The sequence below is a fragment of the Sarcophilus harrisii genome, chromosome 1 (genome assembly GCF_902635505.1).
Source record: "Sarcophilus harrisii chromosome 1, mSarHar1.11, whole genome shotgun sequence".
Classification (NCBI taxonomy): Eukaryota; Metazoa; Chordata; class Mammalia; order Dasyuromorphia; family Dasyuridae; genus Sarcophilus; species Sarcophilus harrisii.
This window is the reverse complement of record NC_045426.1, coordinates 675,340,174-675,358,634: the sequence shown is the minus strand read 5'-3', so window position 1 is coordinate 675,358,634 and position 18,461 is coordinate 675,340,174.

The window sequence follows — 18,461 nt, the reverse complement described above, 5'->3', positions numbered from 1 at the left end:
GCAGTGAGTAGAGAGATGGACCTGGAGTCAGGAACATCTGAGTTCGAATCAATCCAGCTTTGTGAAGTTTTTGTCTGCCTCAGTTTCCTCAAATTGAAAAGGATCACAATAGCACCTACCCCCAGGCTTGTTGTGATGATCAGATGAGTTAATATTTGTAGAGTGCTTAACATGTAGCCTGGCACACGATAGATATTTAATAAATTCTTGTTTCATTCCTCCACCTTGATTTTTCCCTATTCATATACTACAGATCTTTCAAGGTCCAACCCAATCTCACTTTCTTCATGAAGTTTTGATAAAGACATTAGAGTATCCTACAGACCACTTGGACAGAAGGAGGAAAAGGCAATGAATTAGAGAGAATGTTCAAATCTTCCTTAACCACCTACTCTTGAAGTAACCTTTCCCTTCATTGTACCCTTAGACTGTGTCTTGCTCATAAAATTTTAGGTTTCTTACCTTACCATAGACAGCACAGTATTTGTGATAAGGACAACTGTCATCTCTATGTCAGATTATATTCGCAATCTGATTTTCTATTATAAACAATGACTTAATGCGGGTTATATTCCTGACCCGATAAGACCAAAGGAGAGCAAGTAAAAATATAGTTGTCCGGAGTTCTGTGAATCTGATCAAGATGGTTTGAAACTGGAAATAGAAAGGGAGGGAGAAAAGTGCTGCTATATATCTGTCACATCAGATACTGCTGAAAATAGCGGCATAACAGAGGAAGAATAATATCAGCAGAAAGGGCCATTAATTCACAGGAGACAATATCCAGAAGAAAGGCAGCAATAAAATCCAAGGCCTCAGATGTCTTTTTACAAATGCTCTAAGAATGGGTAATAAACAAGGTGAACTAGAAATCTTAATGTAGGGCTTTGAATTTGACCTAGGAAATGCTGAGATTTGTTGGGATCAGACTTTGGCTTTAGATAGAAATTGACTTTGGGAAGATGCACTTTATTCAAAAGGAACAGAATACAGAAATGGAGTGCTATAGCAGCATTGTATATTAAGAAGATATGCTAAAACAGGGAAATTGAAAACTGGAGAGGAGAAGCATGGTGAAGAGAGTGTAAAGTTATGAATCAATGGAGTTCAAGTCAGAAATGATGTTATATAGTACAAACTGACTCTTGGACCCCTTCAAAGCTCAATTCTGTACCATCTCTTACATGAGAATCTTTGTGATACTCTTCCATTCCATAGTATCACACCAAAATTACTTTGAATAGATTTACATTGTATAGATTTTATTTTTACTTTTCTAGATACTCCATTATTTGCTCCCAGTAGAATGTAGTTCTCCAAATAGAATGTATGAGAGGGGACTGTTTTATTTTCTTCTTTTTATCCCTAGCCCTGATATTTCACCTGATACATAGTAAGTCCTTAATTAATGCTTGTTGAGTTGTATTGACCACGTCTTTAGAAGGAAGAATTTGGGAAACAGATCCTGGACCTGGAACCAAAAAAATGATAGAGTGAAAATATTAGCCTTCAATTAGTCAAACATCTGCTGGTGCTCCCTTTTGGCTAAAAGCAGAAGAAATAATAAAATGTGTGAGTCACCTTAATGAAAATTTCATATTCCAAAAGGTAGAGGAAGTGGCAAGGACTTTTGTTATGCTTGACCTGCTTTTGACCAATCAGGAAGAATTCCTGAAGGAGAAATAATAGGAATCTTTGGGTAGGAAGGATGTAAAAGACCGCTTTATTATAGAATAATTTGTGAGGAAGTAAAAAATTGGTCAGAGTCTAATGTGTGCCCTAGATTTTTTGAGGGTAGGTGGAAAATTTAGAGAAAGGATATGGGGTTGCCTTGACCTAAATTTACATAGAAAATTGACCCTTCTGGGTCAATGAAAAAACTCTCAAGAAAGCCCCTAAAAGACTTGATTTTAATGAATAAAAAAGTATCTTTCCCCTTAGACCATCCATCTACTCTCTATATAGTATATCTATACCTAGTTATTTACATGATGTCTTCCCCATGAGAATGTAAGCTCCCCAAATAGTATCTTGTGCTAGTAAAAATTATATGTTTATTGACTGACTGACTAAATACTCAGAAGATACTCCCACATGACCACAAAATACCTAGTTTTATTTCTGAATCATAGGAGTCCTTAGATTTCATATGTCTTGCACTTGTTAACAAGTAGCCAGATTCATGTGATATTCTAATGAATTAGTTGTTCAGTCATTTCAGTTGCACTTGATACTCTTTGTGACCCCATTTTGGATTTTCTCAGGAAAGATATTGGGGTGATTTGTCTTTTTCTCCTCCAGCTGCTTCTACAGATGAGGAAACTGAGGCAAACAGGGTGAAATGACTCTGCCAGAGTCATACAGATAAGTCTGAGGCCAGATTTGAACTCAAGAAAGTGAGTCTTCCTTGATTTCAGACTCAGTCCTATATCTTCTATGCCATTTAGCTGTCCCATATTCTAATGAATAAATTTGTATAATCAGATCAGAGACCCAACTTAAATAGGAAAAAATTGTACTAGAAGTGTGAGCAGAGGCTTATAATTCATGTGTATCAAGGCCTGAGATAAAAATGTTTGGGACTTTTGTTAGACTGGAAATCAGTTAAAGGAGTGAGAATATTAGTGTAGGAGAGACTTTAGCTTCTTTTCTGTAGGAGAGAATATTTGTTGGGTGGATTGAGGCAGCTTGAGGTGAACTGGAGGCAAGACTCAGATTGCTGTGAGAAGCTTCAAGGCCCTGGTAGGAGCTTTCCTTTGACCTTATGTATTTGAGGCTTTTCTTTTTTCCTAATACCTAAATGAAGAGATTCAGCCAATCAACATTCTCTTATGAATGACTGATATCATCAGAGTCAGCCTTCTTAAATGATCACATTGCTAAGATAGTGAAATTGTGGACAGAGAGATGGGGCAATGATTGTAACTGGGATGAGAGTAAAATAGGGGAAGGAGTGGGGAGCTCCAGAGAGAGAGGCTGAGATATGAAAGATCCTTAGGTCAAAGAATCAGACCTTTGATGTCATCTAGTCCAAACTTATTTTATGAATGCAGAAACTGAGACCCAGAGGAGAAGAGGGAATTTTCTAAGTCCACACAGCTATTCCATGGAAGACCTGGAAGTCAAACCTAGTTCCTTTGATTCTAAATCCAGCTTTCTTTCTACTTTTCCACAAGGTTTCCAAAACTGAAGACTCCCCCTGTTCCTTCTAAATCCATTGAGACTGTTATACTAAAAATTAGGAAAAATAGTTCTGAAACTTGGAGGAGAGAAGAATTTTAAAAAAGAGATTGTTTTGTTTTAATATTTTAGTCTTAGTTGTAATAAAGAGTAGACTTACTCTTTATTAAATGTTTATAAATCTTATTGGTTACAGGAAGTAGCAAGGGAGCAGAGAGTCTTTGGAGAGACATATGCCAAAATGTAGATGTTGCCAAGGGCTTTAATCTTCGGTGGGGAATCAAGGCATCATTGAATGACTATTGAGGAAAAGATTAAATTGTGTTTGGATGAGTTCACAATTAAGATTCTCAAGCATCAATTTACTAATTATTCTTCTCTACTCTACATACTAAAGATTAATATTTAGTAATGATTTAGTAATATTTAATAAAAAATAGAAGAATTTTTCTGTGCTCTAAACATCCTTTCTTCTTTGACTAACTATATTCTGCCCTAGTCAGACACATATATTCAGTTCTGGGAGCCATATTTTATAGAGAAGAATCTAGGAGAAGGTAATGAAAATCTTTTTGTTCATGCAAATAAAGAAATTAGGAATATTTAGATTAAATAAGAGAATACTTGATTGGGTGGGTAGGAATGAAATAGGCATGTATATGGCACCTACTACGTGCCAGACACCCCCCCCCCAACTCACTGGTTATCTTCAAGTTTGTGAAGAAACACCCAGCAAAATGGGTGAATAAAAACAATTTGATCCAATGGCCATGAAGGAGAATGAAGCAGGTGGTTGAAGTGTCTTGAGCTTGGTTGGATATCTAAGATGCCAAGGTCAGCCAATGCATCCTGGGCCATCATCAGTCTCCTTGACTTTTTTATTTTTGCCATTAAACTTGGATAACTCTAAAAGAATAAGGCTGAGAACTTTATGCTTCTCTTAAATCCAATTAATACAGGAATCAAAACATCATCTGGTGATGTGATTGGTTCTCCAGGAAAATATGCCTAACGATAACCATATGCTGGGCTTTTTATAAATATTATCTTACTTGATCTCATTAGACATGAAAACTGTTTTCAACTTTTTCAAGTGCCTTTAAGGGAGAAAAGGGATTAGAATTATTCTCTTTGGTTCCAAAAAACAGGATCAGGATGTGGAAACCACAAAGAGACAAAATTAGACTTAATGTCAGGAAAAATTCAGTTGCTGATGAAGCGCTGCCATTTTATTTGCTTCTACTCTGTCATCATGGCTCTACTCCCAATCTTATTTATCAGAAAGGCTCTTGCCCATGGAAGTCCATGGACTCTACTTGGCTGAGAGAAAATGCTGGGGGCTTGCCAAGACCCTTCTGATTATTCTCAGACAATAGAAAAGACTTATCCCTCCAGTTCTGCCCCTCTTTGGACCTCAGTGTTCATCCTAAGGGGTGTGCTTCATCCAATCAGAAATGCTGAGCTCCAAATTATGAGAAACTCTTCCACTTTGAATTTGCTTTAATCTTTTTTTGGTACTAATAGGAATAGAGAAAATATAATGAAACATTTTGGAAACATACTTGTAGCTCCTAGACTCACACTGCCCCTTCACAGTATTTATTTAGCCTTTTCCAAAATCAGAAGTTCTAGGAGAGATATAATTTAGTGCCTCACTTCCCAGATTTGTTTATTCTAAAAAAAAGAATGTAGGAAATACAACATGATTCCTAACTGATATTCTAATAAAAGCATCCAGTAGGGCCAGTTAGAGGAAGGGCTTAAGGACACCTTGGCTCCGTGATGTGGGGCAGATTTGGGAGAGCCATCTATGTGGACAGAAGCTTCTATGGTCTATACTTGTCTGCTCACTGTGCAGTTATCAAGTGGGACCTCTGCAGCTAACTCTGTGCTAGTGGAACAGAGGGATGTAGCCTTGCGCAAGTCAGCTATGGAGAGAAACTCTCTCCACTCAGGTTATCATCTTATCTCCTCTGACCATTTCTACCTCAATCTTCTCTCTGGTACCTTCCTCTTGGCCATTGCATCTGCCACATTTCTGCTCTGATTTGCTTCTGGCTTCTTTCTGTACTGACATGGTAGTTCTCCCTTCACTTCTCTCTCTCCCTCAGTTCTCCCTCTCACTGTACCTCTGGGCAGGCATATGGAGTCCTTGTTACATCAAAATGCACACCCAAGGGACACTGCTCACAGATCTGCTTAGTTCACCTGTGAAAATTTCATGTCTGGGAAACTGGAGAACCTGGAAGCTGGCTCTGATTATCCTCTCATTCGATTTGACTAATTACTTCAGATACCAGACCGTTCTCTAGCTACGTGCTAAGCCCACTGCAGCTCTTCTCCTTCTGCACTTGGGAGAACTTTGAAACTATAATAACGGTCGCTTCCTAATGGATGCTGTGTGGCTCGGAATCCGAATATGTCATGGGGGAGCTCAGGAAAAGGCTTATTGTGTGCTTTGAAAAGTGCTTTTCCCAGAAACTATCTCAGTGTTTTAAAACAAGTGAATTGAATGTGCTAAATGTCTCTGATGAGAATCCATACTCTACTTAGCCAATGAACCAAGTCTTTTAGCTCTAATAGGAATGGAGTATCTAGTGGAACATCTTTTGCAGAGTGGGCCAGCTGTCCCAGAGCAGTGATAGAGGGGGAAACCTGGGGAAGGTCTCATACAGAAGCAGAATGGGACAGGGGAAAGAGTGCTGGGGGAGTCAAAGGAATCTTATTCTGTTACTACCTGTGGAACACGAACAATCTTCTTAATCTCTGTGAGTCTTAGTTCTTTATTTCTAAAATAAGGGATTGGACTAGATGACCTCTGAGTTTCTTTCTGATTCTACAACCATGAACAAGATATAGTTCCCTGACTTCATCTTCTCCTACTACAAAATGTCTGTCTTTTTCACCTGCCTGTCACAATGCCTTAAATTCCCTCCCTGTCATGGTGCTTCATTACATTGGGAAAAGTACTCCTTACTCTTTGTCATCCCCAAATCCTTTAGGGTTTTCTTGGTAAAGATACTGGGGTGATTTACCTTTTCTTTTTCCAGATCATTTTACAGATGAGGAAACTGAGGCAAAATGGATTAAGTGACTTGCCCAGGAACACAGAGATAGTAAATGTCTGAGGCCAGATTTCAACTCAGATGCTCCTGATTCCACACATGGTATCACCTATCTATCCTCTAGTCTCTCTAGGTTCTTATTTTTTTTTTTTAATTTAAAAAACATGCCATATATTTCTCAATGTATCCCTCTCCACATTTTCTCAGAGAGAATCACTTATGATAAAGAATTTTAAAAAGAGGAATAAACAAATTCAGCAAAATCAATCAATATACCAGGAAAGTTTCACATTATGTAGTATCTCATACCCATAGTTCCTCACTTCTACAAAGAAGGAGTTTCCAAATTCCTTTTAAGAATTCTCATCGTGCTTTGAGGGATTCCACATTTGGTCCCCAACACTGACTAAATAAGAGTACTTAAAGATTATCTAAAAACTCATCTTCCTGTGTTCAACTCTGACCTCAAATACCAGCTGTGTGGTCCTGGGCAAGTGACTTAACCCTGTTTGTCTCAGTTTCCTCCTCAGGAAAATAAGCTGGAGAAGGAAATGGCAAATCATTCCAATATCTTTCCCCAAAGCCCAGATAACCATTTATCATGTGTGTTGTGTAAAGGTCTGGTCAGCTATAGTCATACACACTGTGCCTTTACACCAACATAGTGATGTCATTTTGGTCTTCTTTGAGAAGGAAGGACAACAACCAACCAAGAAAATATAGAATTGATATGATGGTCTTTGAAGTCCTTATGCACACTGAAGGTCTGTGATCTCTGTCACCTCTTAGGGTGGTATAGCTATAGGGGAAAGGGCAGATGGAATGAGGAATATAAGATTGGGTTTCAGAAATGAGATACCCACTTCCAACTCTTGGATTGGCAAAGATGACAGAAAAAGATAATGATAGATGTTTGGGGATACAGGAAAACTGAGACACTACTGCATTCTTAGTGGAGCTATGAAAATGATCCAATCATTCTGGAAAGCAATTTGGAACCATACTCAAAGGGCTATAAAACTGTATGTACCATACTCTTTGATCCAGCAGTATCACTACTGAGTTCATATCCCAAAGAGATCATAAGAGAGGAAAAAGTACCCCATGGGCAAAAATGTTTGTAGCAGCTCTTTTTGTATTTGTAAGGAACTGGAAACTGAGTGGCTGCCCATCAGTTAGAGAATGACTGAACAAGTTATGATCTATGAATGTTATGGAATAGTATTGTTCTATGAGAAATGATGAGCATTTCTATAAACTTCTGTAAGAAATTATTTCAGAAAAGCCTGAAAAGATTTACTTGAACTGATTTTGAGTGAACTGAGCAAAACCAAGAGAATATTGTAAACAATACCAACAAAATTGTGTGATGATCAACTGCGATACACTTGGCTGTTCTTAACACTACAATGACTCAAGACAATTTCAATGTACCTGGGTTGGAAAATGTCATCCTCATCCAGAAAGAGAACAGTGAAGACTGAATGTGAATAGAAGTATAGCATTTTTACTTTTTATTTGTTCTTTTTTTTTTCTTTCTCCTTTTTTTTTCTTTTTTGGTCTAATTTTTCTGATACAACATGACAAATATGGAAATATATTTAAAAGAATTGCACATATTTAAGCTATATCAGATTACTTGCTCTCTTGGGGAGGGAGGAAGTGAGGGAAGGAGGGAGAAAAACTTGGAACACAGTTCTTTACAAAAATGAATGTTGAAAACTATCTTTACATGTATTTGCAAAATAAAATATTATTGAAAAATTTAAAAGTTAAGATAATAACACCTTCATTAAAACAATAATAGCAGGACCATTTCTGGCTAAATTCCATTGAGTTGAGAGTGAGATTATAATAATTAAAATCATATATTTATTAAAAAAAAGAAGTGGGAGATATCTTAGAGACCATCTAGTCCAACCACCTTGTTTTATAGAGGTCCAGGGAAGTTATGACTTCTTCAGGGTCACAGATAGTCTCAAAAATGGGATTTGAATCCAGTACTCTAATGACAAAGCCAGTTGTTTTTAGACATTTTAGTTATTCTCATGGAATAAGGAAAAGCTACTGTGCTACCATAGAATTCAGGGCCCCTGAGATTAATTTAAATGCTTCTGAAACAAAGCCACCTCTTACTTACGGGTAAAAAAGGCATCTGTATCCCCAGCTCGAGGTGCTAGCTGCCAGAGGGGTGATTTTGCATTCATGAATGTCTTCAAAGTAGATCTCTCTGTTCTTAATGGGATTAGTCCAGTGGGGCTCATATTCTATTTATCCAGTTAGAGGCTCGATATAATCAAATTTGAGAGCTCTTGCTGCTGCCTTTACCAGGCAAAGCTCAATAATAATTCCCATCCTTTGTTAAGGGCTAGTGGTGATACTGGCACATCCCATAAAAGTCATTGTTTTTGAGTTTTCTTGCCTAAGAAACTTGGAAGCTGACATCAAATCTTGCTGAATTAGAAAGGTGAGTATCCTTATTTTAGTGAATCTCCCTGAAGACTCTACCTGGACTCTTTCGATGGCTCCTTATCAAAGAAGTTTAGATTTCATCAGTTGGCATTCAAGACTTTCGATTATTTCAGCATGTATTTCTCCTGTGTGGTATTGTTTTAAGGTGATTTGCATTAGAATTGCCACTTTGCCTCTTGGGTGGTTTTGAGCAATCATTTGACATTTGGTCCTCAGTTTCCTCATCTGTAAAATGAGGCCGTTGGACTAGATGACCTCCAAGGTCCCTTCCAGGGCTCCAAATCTGGGATTCTCTGATTCTGCCTTTTCAGTCTTGTCTCATAATCAGGAATTCAGCATGAGCAACACTATTAGTTTCTGGGCATAATTGTATCTGCCTTACAGGATTGTTACAGCGAACATGCTTTCCCTCAGTATCAAAGGATTATATTAATTGGAACTATAAGAGACCTTTGAGACTATCTCCTCCATACTCCTCCCTTCCATGCATTCTGGTCACACACTGGCCAAAATGGATTACTTGTTATTCCACAGAGAGAAATCTTCATATTTTTCCACCTCCATGTTTTTTTATTTTTATTTTTTTTTGCCCATACCGTTTGTTGTTATTCATCCTTTGTTTTGTTAAAGCCTGGTTATGTCTTGATTTTGCATGAATTGAATTTAAGGGAGACAGATTCATCAGCATCAATCTTTCTTTCAGAGTCATCAAAATCTAGTGACAAGAAAAAGTCAGGACTATTGGTGATGGTCCCGGATGCAGTGGGTGACTTTGGTGTCTTTGATGTCTGACCAAGATCTAAGCACTCCACAGGATCTGCTTCGACTACTTTCATGATCATTAGAATGAATTGTTTTCACATCCATTCCTCCAGGGCAAATCTTCAAATGCACAACACCCTGCTAACTCATCAGTGAGTTTGAGACCCCTTGGGTTAGCCCTCTGTTGAGATGCTTTACAAGAACGCACCTGTTGTGTATGCTACAGCTTTTTGGAGTCACAATTGAGAGTTGGGTGAAAGGTAGATTCTAGCTGTTCCCCATCCCTAGAAATTCTTCCCTCTGACCAGGGGTATATTGCCTCAAGAGCTGATCATTAAATTTTTAATGTGAACATTTACAACTTGGAAATCACCAAATGCTACAAATCAGGGCTTGAGTTATTGTTTGTTGAATAGACTTAAGAAAGTAATAGAGAAAATGTGAATAATGCTAGTTAGATTGAAAGATACATCCATGAGTTTTCAGAGTTATTTGTTAAACATTTATCAGCACACTCCTGCCTCTTACTCCAATATGTCTACCGGTTGAAATCTCATCCTTTAAGATAAAGCTCAAATATCACCCTCTCCATGAATCCATTCCTTTCCAGAGAGATGTGATTTCTCCCACTTTTAAATTGCTGTAGATGTTATACTTTTCTGTTTTGCTTATTATGTTCTCCTGTTTAATTACAGTTTCTTAAAGATCTCAAGAGAGAGATGGGTGACTGGCAAAGGAGATGATCTGGTGGAATGAATTCTTTTGAGGTCTCTTTTCCTTCCACATAGATCCAGGATCTTATGACTCTGTGTAGCTAGGGGAAGTGGTCAGTCCATTTGCATCCTTGTATCCTTCTGGGCTGCTGTCCTACCTCCTTTTTACTTACCTTTCTGATCAGTGAGCCTTGTTTTGGAGCTGTCCAAATATCCATGAGGAGTCCCTGGTGGAAATCTCATGGTAGGTTGAGCGTGAGAACCTGCTGCTGAGAGAAATGGGACTCTGTGGCTGAGCTGGCTACTCAGAGTGGGCAAAATAGAAGGTGGTACAAAGATGCAGCTTACAGGCTCACAGGGTGCTCACTGATTTTTCCAGACTGCTAGCGTGCTCAACACAATCCCAGGCTCCTCCTCTCCTTCCCTGCCCCAAACTAACTCCCTGATCTGATGATCATTGTCCATAGGACATCTGAGTGACAAACCCTTCTATAACACATGACAATATTTTACTCCAGCCTCTTCTTAGAAACCTTAAGTTAAAGGAAGTCAGGAGTCTGGGGCAGCCCACTGGAATGGTTATATTTTAAGTGCAAGCATTTACATTTTGGAAATTGACAAATACTACAAATCAGGGCTTGATTTATTGCTTTGTTGATTGTGTAATCTGAAGAAAGTGATATAGAGAATGCTACCCTCCCAGTTGTTAAATATTTACTAGCACACACATAAGGCACTTCTTCTCCCCTCCCTCAATCTTTTTGTATTTGAGTTTGCTTGGTATTGAGAGGAAATCTCCAATAGTGGATAGAAGGCTGACCTTATAGTCAGGAAGACCTGGATTCAGATCCTGTCTCTGACCCACCCTGGCTGGGTAGTCCTGGGCAGGTGACTTAACTTCTCATTGCCCTAGTTGTTACTTAAAATCAGGATATTAAGACTAGGGACTTAGAGATAAGGATGATGAAAAAACAGATCCAGAATAAAGTATTAATAAAGCCCATGTGATGCCAAGGGGATTGATTTTAAAATACCTGAGAGGACTTATACGAGTTGATTCAAAGTGAAATGAGCAGAACCAGAACATTGTACACAGTATCAGCAACATTGTGGATGATCAACTCTGAAAGGCTAGCTACTCTGATCAATATAATGATCTAAGAAAATTGAAGAGGTGTCTTTTTTTCCCCTAAGGTAATTGGGGTTAAGTGACTTGCACAGTAAGTGATTTTCCACTGTATCAAGAGCAAATACAGGGCACACAGCCAGGAAGTGTTAAGTGTCTGAGATCAGATTTGAACTCGGGTCCTCCTGACTTCGAGCTGGTGCTCTTTCCACTACACCACCTAGCTGCCCCAGAGATCTTATATTGAAAAATGCTAACTACTTCTTGAGAGATAAGAGTTGAACTCTGAGTAAATTAAACATACTTGCTTTTTTTTCACTTAATTTTTCTTGCCCCCCCTTGCAACATGATAATATAGAAATGTATTTTGCCTGATTTCACATGTATAACTGATATCGTATTACTTACCTTCTTAATGGGTGGGTTTGGGGCTGAAGAGAGGGAGAGAATTTGGAACTCAAAATTAAACAATGAATGTTTAAATAAAGCATAATTCTAAACAGACATAAAAAGAGAAAATCCATCTGACTTTGTCAGATCTATCTCTATTGGGTTTTTTCTTTTCCTTTATCTGTCTGTCTTTGAGTTTCTGAACAGCACAGAGATATATTCCTTGATTTAGGCTTGTAGTTGGAGGGATAGTGTCTTACATGGAGGTATGGGGAGGGGGGAGACATCAATAATGTGGATATAGATAAATTGACCTTCAAAATGCTTTTATTAGCAGAAATATGGCCGATTTTCTATTTCAGATTCTCAGAGTCCTACATATTCTCACATTAATGAGGTTCTATAATAACATATTCCAGGTTAATCAGACCTACGAGAAATGAAAATTCACGGATTTATTGACTCTTTTGTGAATAATGATATAATTGCAACACATTTTATGCTTTTAAAAGCTTTTTTTCATCTACTATCCCATTTATGTTGTGAAAGTCAGTGTGGCTTAGAAGAAGAGGGACATCCTTTGATTCAGAAAGAGCTGGGTTCAAGTCTTCCCTCTGGTATAAACTAGTCATGTGACCTTAGCAAGTTATTTAATCTCTGAGAGCCCCAGGCCATTCAACTCCCAAAGGCTATATAAATTGGAGATGAGAGGGAAGCTAGATAGTGCCATGGTGCACAGAATACTGATCTGGGAGTCAGGAAGACTCATCTTGATGAGTTCAAATCTGACCTCAGATACTTACTAGCTGTGTAATCCTGGGCAAATCTCTTAACATTGTTGCCTCAGTTTCCTCATTGCTAAAATAAGTTGGAGAAGAAAATGGCAAACCCCTCCAATCTTTGCCAAGAAAACCCAAGTGGGGTCACTAGAGTTGAACACAACCAAAAAACAACCCAACAATAATAGCCCATGCTTTTAGGAGGGTGCTCCTTTCACTGTGCTATTTACTATTCCTCCTTTGGGAAGCTTTTTATAAAAGATAAGGGATTCTGAAAAAGAGAGCAGTTATCATCATTATTATTTTTATCCTTACATTTTGTCATGAAATATATATGTCAGTTCAATGACAAATCATGAGTTATTCTTTCTCCAAATCATGAGTTATTCTTTCTCCTCTTGAAATTCCTTGTTTATTTCTTCACAATACTTACTATGAAAGTATATTGCAGAGTCCACCTCCCCTTCCCTCTTTAAGTTACATATTGCATAATAATATTAGGGACAGTGCTTTTGTGTAGAATTCCTGTTCCCATCTAAATGATCAGCTACATTTTTTTTAACCATCAATTTTAAAACATCCTGCTTTAAAATATTTTGCATCTTTCTTATTGAAGATCTGATCATTCTTATTCACTGATATCTTTTGTTTTTACAGCATCTAAACTTTCCACTGTATCAAGAGCAAATACAGTTAAGTCAAGAAACATTGAATCAACATTTATCATGTGTCAGGTATTGTATTAAGGGCTAGGGATGCTCCCAGAAAGATTTTAGTGAAATAAGAACTTTTTTAAAAGGAAAAAAGAGGAGAAAATAATCAGCAAAATTGATCTATCTATCTATTGATCTATCTTTATGTATAAAAGATAAAGATTATATGAAATGTTTCAAGCTGATGGACCTCTCACATGTGCAAAGGAGCTTAGGAGGTATCTACTCACAAGCTCTCTGGAGTTACGCTTGTTCTTTGTAATTTTGTAACATCCATTTTCGATTATTTTGTGGTTGGCCATTATTTGTTTATATTAGTGTAGAAGCATACTTAAAAACCCCAGATGCTTCTCCCTCCTTAGCTACATGTTACAAAATTATATTAGCTTTTGTTGCTGTTCAGTTATTTCAGTAATGGCTGACTTTTGGTGAGTTTATTTGTTTTTTTTTTCTGGCAAGATACTCAAGTGTTTTGCCATTTCCTTCTCCGGCTCATTTTACAGAGGAGGAAAACCCACTGGTTAAGTAATTTGCCAAGGGCCCCACACCTAGGAAGTTTGAACTCAGGTTTTCCTGACTCCAGGTCACTTCTCTGTCCACTCCTCCACCAATCTAACCCATCTCCAAAACAACCCTCTATGACTTATTATCCCTATGTTCTCAGGAAGTCATTTCTAGCTGTGTGACCCTGTACAAATTTTTATGCCTCAGTTTCCTCATCTGTAAAATGAAGGAGCTAGCCTTGATGATTTCTAATTTCCTTTTTAGTTATGGTTTATGGTTCCTCTCTGGACTTCACTTTCTATTGCCGTGAAAGTCCCTGCTGCGGCTTTCAGGGCACAGCAAGTTGGAACAGCCTATATTCACATGACAAAGAGGGAACTGCCAAGAAGAAAAGAATTTCATTAAATAAACAGATGATGGAAAAAGAAGGCAGACCTGTCACCTAACAAGAGTAAGGGATAACTGGTATATTTGGGATGCCTTCAAAATGTCAGGAGAAAATGATCGTAGCCTCCAACATGTCAGATGGTCCCCACTGCAGCTTGTGTAGGGAGCACATGGGTGAGAGTGGTGTGGGACGAGCAGGCATGAATGGGGGACAAGGGGAGGAAATATCTGAATCAACGGCATCATTGACTTACGGGGGTGTCTCATGATCTTAGATGCTATGATTCTGTGACATGGAGGAAGAGCATCTGAGAAGGGGGAAAGATAGAGCATCTCTTTATTAACTGAGCTTGTCAGTTTGGGATATAGAAGAACAGAGAAAGGGTACTTGAATTTACAAGTATTTCTGCATGACTTTGTGCTCATATCCAGCACATGTTATTTTTAGTATCCTCTCAGATCTTGGTACTGCTATTGGCGATGGGACAGGAGCTGAGAGGACCTGTATTCCTTTTTGCATAAAGGGTGAGGATGGTGGGGCCTGTGAATTTGTGGGCTCCCTCCAGGAGGTGTATTACCCTCAAGGGCCTGTCAGAAAATTCTGCTGAGAACAGCTCGGGCCAAGCTCCAGAGGAAAGGAACAGTAAATAAATCATTCTACTCCTGTGGAGACTTCCAATCCATGCTGTGGCAATGGGATTCCTATGACAGAATCATTAGTTATGCCCCCATTTTCCTTCGGGATACAGAAGAAATGCATTTATCAAGAGGGGCCCCTCTGTCACCCTGAATGGTGATCATCAGGGGGGCATACAAACACACCCGTGAGCCCATGCAGACACATTATACACATACAAGTCTGCACCTCCCTGAATCATCCTCCTGGGAGCTGATAAACTAGATACTCTTTCCTCTGCCAAATATATATATATATATATAATATGTAATATATATGCCATATATATGATATAATAATTAAAATATCATAGAGGAATATTAGAATATTAAAAAGAATATTACATTTTTGACAGATATTATTTGATAAAGTCTCATTGCTTATATTCATACATTCAGCGTTCGTGCTGTTCCTTTCCCTTGCCACTTCTGATGACCTGGGAAAGAAAATATTTCCTTGCGTGAGCAAGGAATTTATTAACTCTGTGCCCTTAGGCATGCTGCTTAGGACTCTTCCATAAAATGGGGATAATTGTACCTGTTCCCCATCTAAAAAGGGTTGCCATATGCAGTTGGAAGAGGGCTAGATTTGGAGTCAGAGAACCATGGACTTGAATACTGACTTGGCTACTTATTCCTTGTGTGATCTTCAGCAGCTCATTTAATTTCCCTGAGCATCAGCTTCCTCTTTATCAGATGGGACTAGCTGGCTTCTGAAGTGATGTGAAGTACTTTGTAAACTTCAGAGCCTGCATAAACACCAGAAATTACTAGTATTATTATCATTTCATTTGGAGGTGACACTGCTCACCTTCCTTATGCAGGATGGAGGGAGAGGGTGAAGAAACTAGATGTCCTAAGGTTCCTTCCTTTTTCTAAATCTGTAATTCTATATCCCTTTTGAGGTAGGTACTTCAGGTATTATTATATTCCCATTTTACAGAGGAGGACCCAAACTCAGAGAGAAGGGAACTTTCCCAAAATTAAATCATTGGTGTCAGAGGTGGGATTCAAATCTATTTGAGTCCCTGAGTCCTGGACTCAGGACATGCACTTTACCCACTATGCTAAACACATATTTAGCACCTGCTAAGTATGCTAAACTCTGGGGATAAAAGTAAAAGCATGTGGAAAGTTTAACCTCCCAGAATCTATTATCCTTATTCCTTTCTATCTCACATCTTCACATCTTTCAGGCCCCAAGAAGCAATATTTTCTAGGTCTGCTAAGGAATCAGAATACAGACAAAATCAGAAAAAAGGTACCAGGGTGGATAGCATTCTGGAAAGATGATGAAGTAGGTCAGAAATGCCCAGGCTATCTAGATTTCCTCCCCAAAGGAAAGAAAAAGAAAGGGTTATTAGAAATATTATTACATTCCACCTTGACCAAAAGTAGTGCCCAAGGAATCAGAAGAATCCTGAAATTCCAGTTATTTGGAATTGTATCCTAATTTTATCCCTAGGTCTTGACATTGCCTTGCCCCCTATGAAGATACTTTTGAAAGAACACGGCTAAAGAAACCTGGATGGGAGAGTTGGCCATCAATTGCTGAGGAATTAAATATGTATATTCAGAGGGGTAATTATTTACACATAAATGAGTGGCCAAATGAGCTGGAAATTGATCTGGAAGATGGATGTATAATTAAAAAAAAAGTACACTTACTACACATGAAACGTGTCCCTTCCTGAATTAATTACTTTAATTTTAACAGATGTGCATATAATTAGAAGGTGTCGGAGCTGAATCGGTCAGCATTTTCCCCACCTTGTCAAGGAACTGTCATCCGAAAGATTTCTCAGAATCCCAGAATCAAATAGTTGGAAGAGTTATTCAAGGTTATCTAATACAACACACATTTGGAAAGAGTTCTCCATCATAGCATGACTGATAACGGATCATCCTGTCTTTGCTTGATGACCTCTAGCAAGGGGAACCGGCTTGCTCTCAATCCTTAGGTAGCCCAGTCCACTTTTGGGCAGCCTTTTTATACCTCCTAACCACTATCCCTGATTCTGCCCTCTGGGGCCAGACAAATCAAGCCTTCTCATCGCAGCCTTTCAAGTATATGAAGACAGCTATCGTGTTGTAGCCCTTCTCTTTCACAAATTTTTCCCTGGGTTGGACACCCTTAGTTCTCTTAAACAATCAAGCAGAATAAAGAGCTATGGACAGATGGAAGTCAATTTAGCCTTGACCTCTGGAAATACTTCCCATTCTGGAGAGTTGTTCAGAAGGAAAATTAGCTGCTTTGAGAGGGATGGGCTCCCCCTTATCAGAGATCTTCAGGAAGAGACAGATGGCTAGCTTTTTGTGATACAACATAACCAGGATTTCTTTGGTATAGAATCAGACTGAATGGCCTCTGAGATGACCTTTCAATGTTGATTGACTATGTGAATCCCTGGGTGCTATGGACTCAATGCTTTCTTTCCTGGTTGTCCTTTTCAGAATGATCTCCAGCTTTTTTCTAGGGAGAGGAAATCAAGGCAACAATAATAACATATAATAGATAATATTGTGTATATTCTGTTCACAATAATAATAATGTATTTACTATGTGTCAGGTACTGTTCTAAATTCTTTACAATTATTATCTCATAATGCTGTAGGGTAAGAAATATTATTATTCCTGTTTTATAGAGAGGGAAATTGAGGCAAACAAGTGAAGTGACAAAGCCACACAGCTAATAAGTATCCAAGATAGATTTAACTAAATTAAGCTCTTCCTGGCTCAGTTACCTGCCATCAGGTCTTTGATTTAGTTTCCCCATCTCCTATAAATCTCACAGGATTTTTGTGAGAAATTTCAACTTCAGGAACAAGATGCTGTCAGGTGTCCACCTGTCCTTTTCTGTTCTCTTTTATCTGTTGTCTCCCCCTTTAGATTGTAAGCTCCTTGAGGGCAGGAATTGTCTTTTTATTAACTATATTATATATCACATATCGCAGAGCATCATTATATTACATTATATCATATATTATACCATATCACATTATATATCACATACCAATATTATTATAACATTGACATGATACATACTGTAGAGGGTCACAGATAGTGGGAGGACTCTGGGTGAGGTATAAGACCTCGAATCCAGCCAGGGAACCTGCTGACATGTCTGGTTTGGCTCCCCATCCCCCCAAAGGGCATCTCTGCCTTCCTGAGAAATCAGGGGCATGACAACCTGTGTTGTAATTAAAGCACAGTTAGACTAAGTGGCAAAGAGACATTTCTACACAATAGCAAGTTGTTTATGTCTTGCATACACAGTATATAGTTAGTACATGTGCAGTGTGATATAATTATGCAAGGGTATTAGGGTATATAAGGTGGAAAGAATTTTCAAATTCCTGTTTGACCAGCTTCATGAGTTCCGCCCCTTCACTCCTCACCCATGATCAGGATTCGGGCTGGTATCGAAATCCTCTAATAAGCAGGTCTGAACATAATACTATATATATAGATATGATTATACTTATAATTTAAAAATAATAATTAGAGACTGGATTTATGATCTCAATAGCATAAGGAACTTCCCAGATGAGCAAACTCCCTCTACCAATATAGGTCAATCTCTTCTCTTCAGTTTATAATCTTGGAAGGATACCCAATGCATTGAGAAGTAATTACATAGTCAGTAGGTGTTAGACTTGAACCCAGGTCTCTCTTACACTAGGCTATCTCTCAC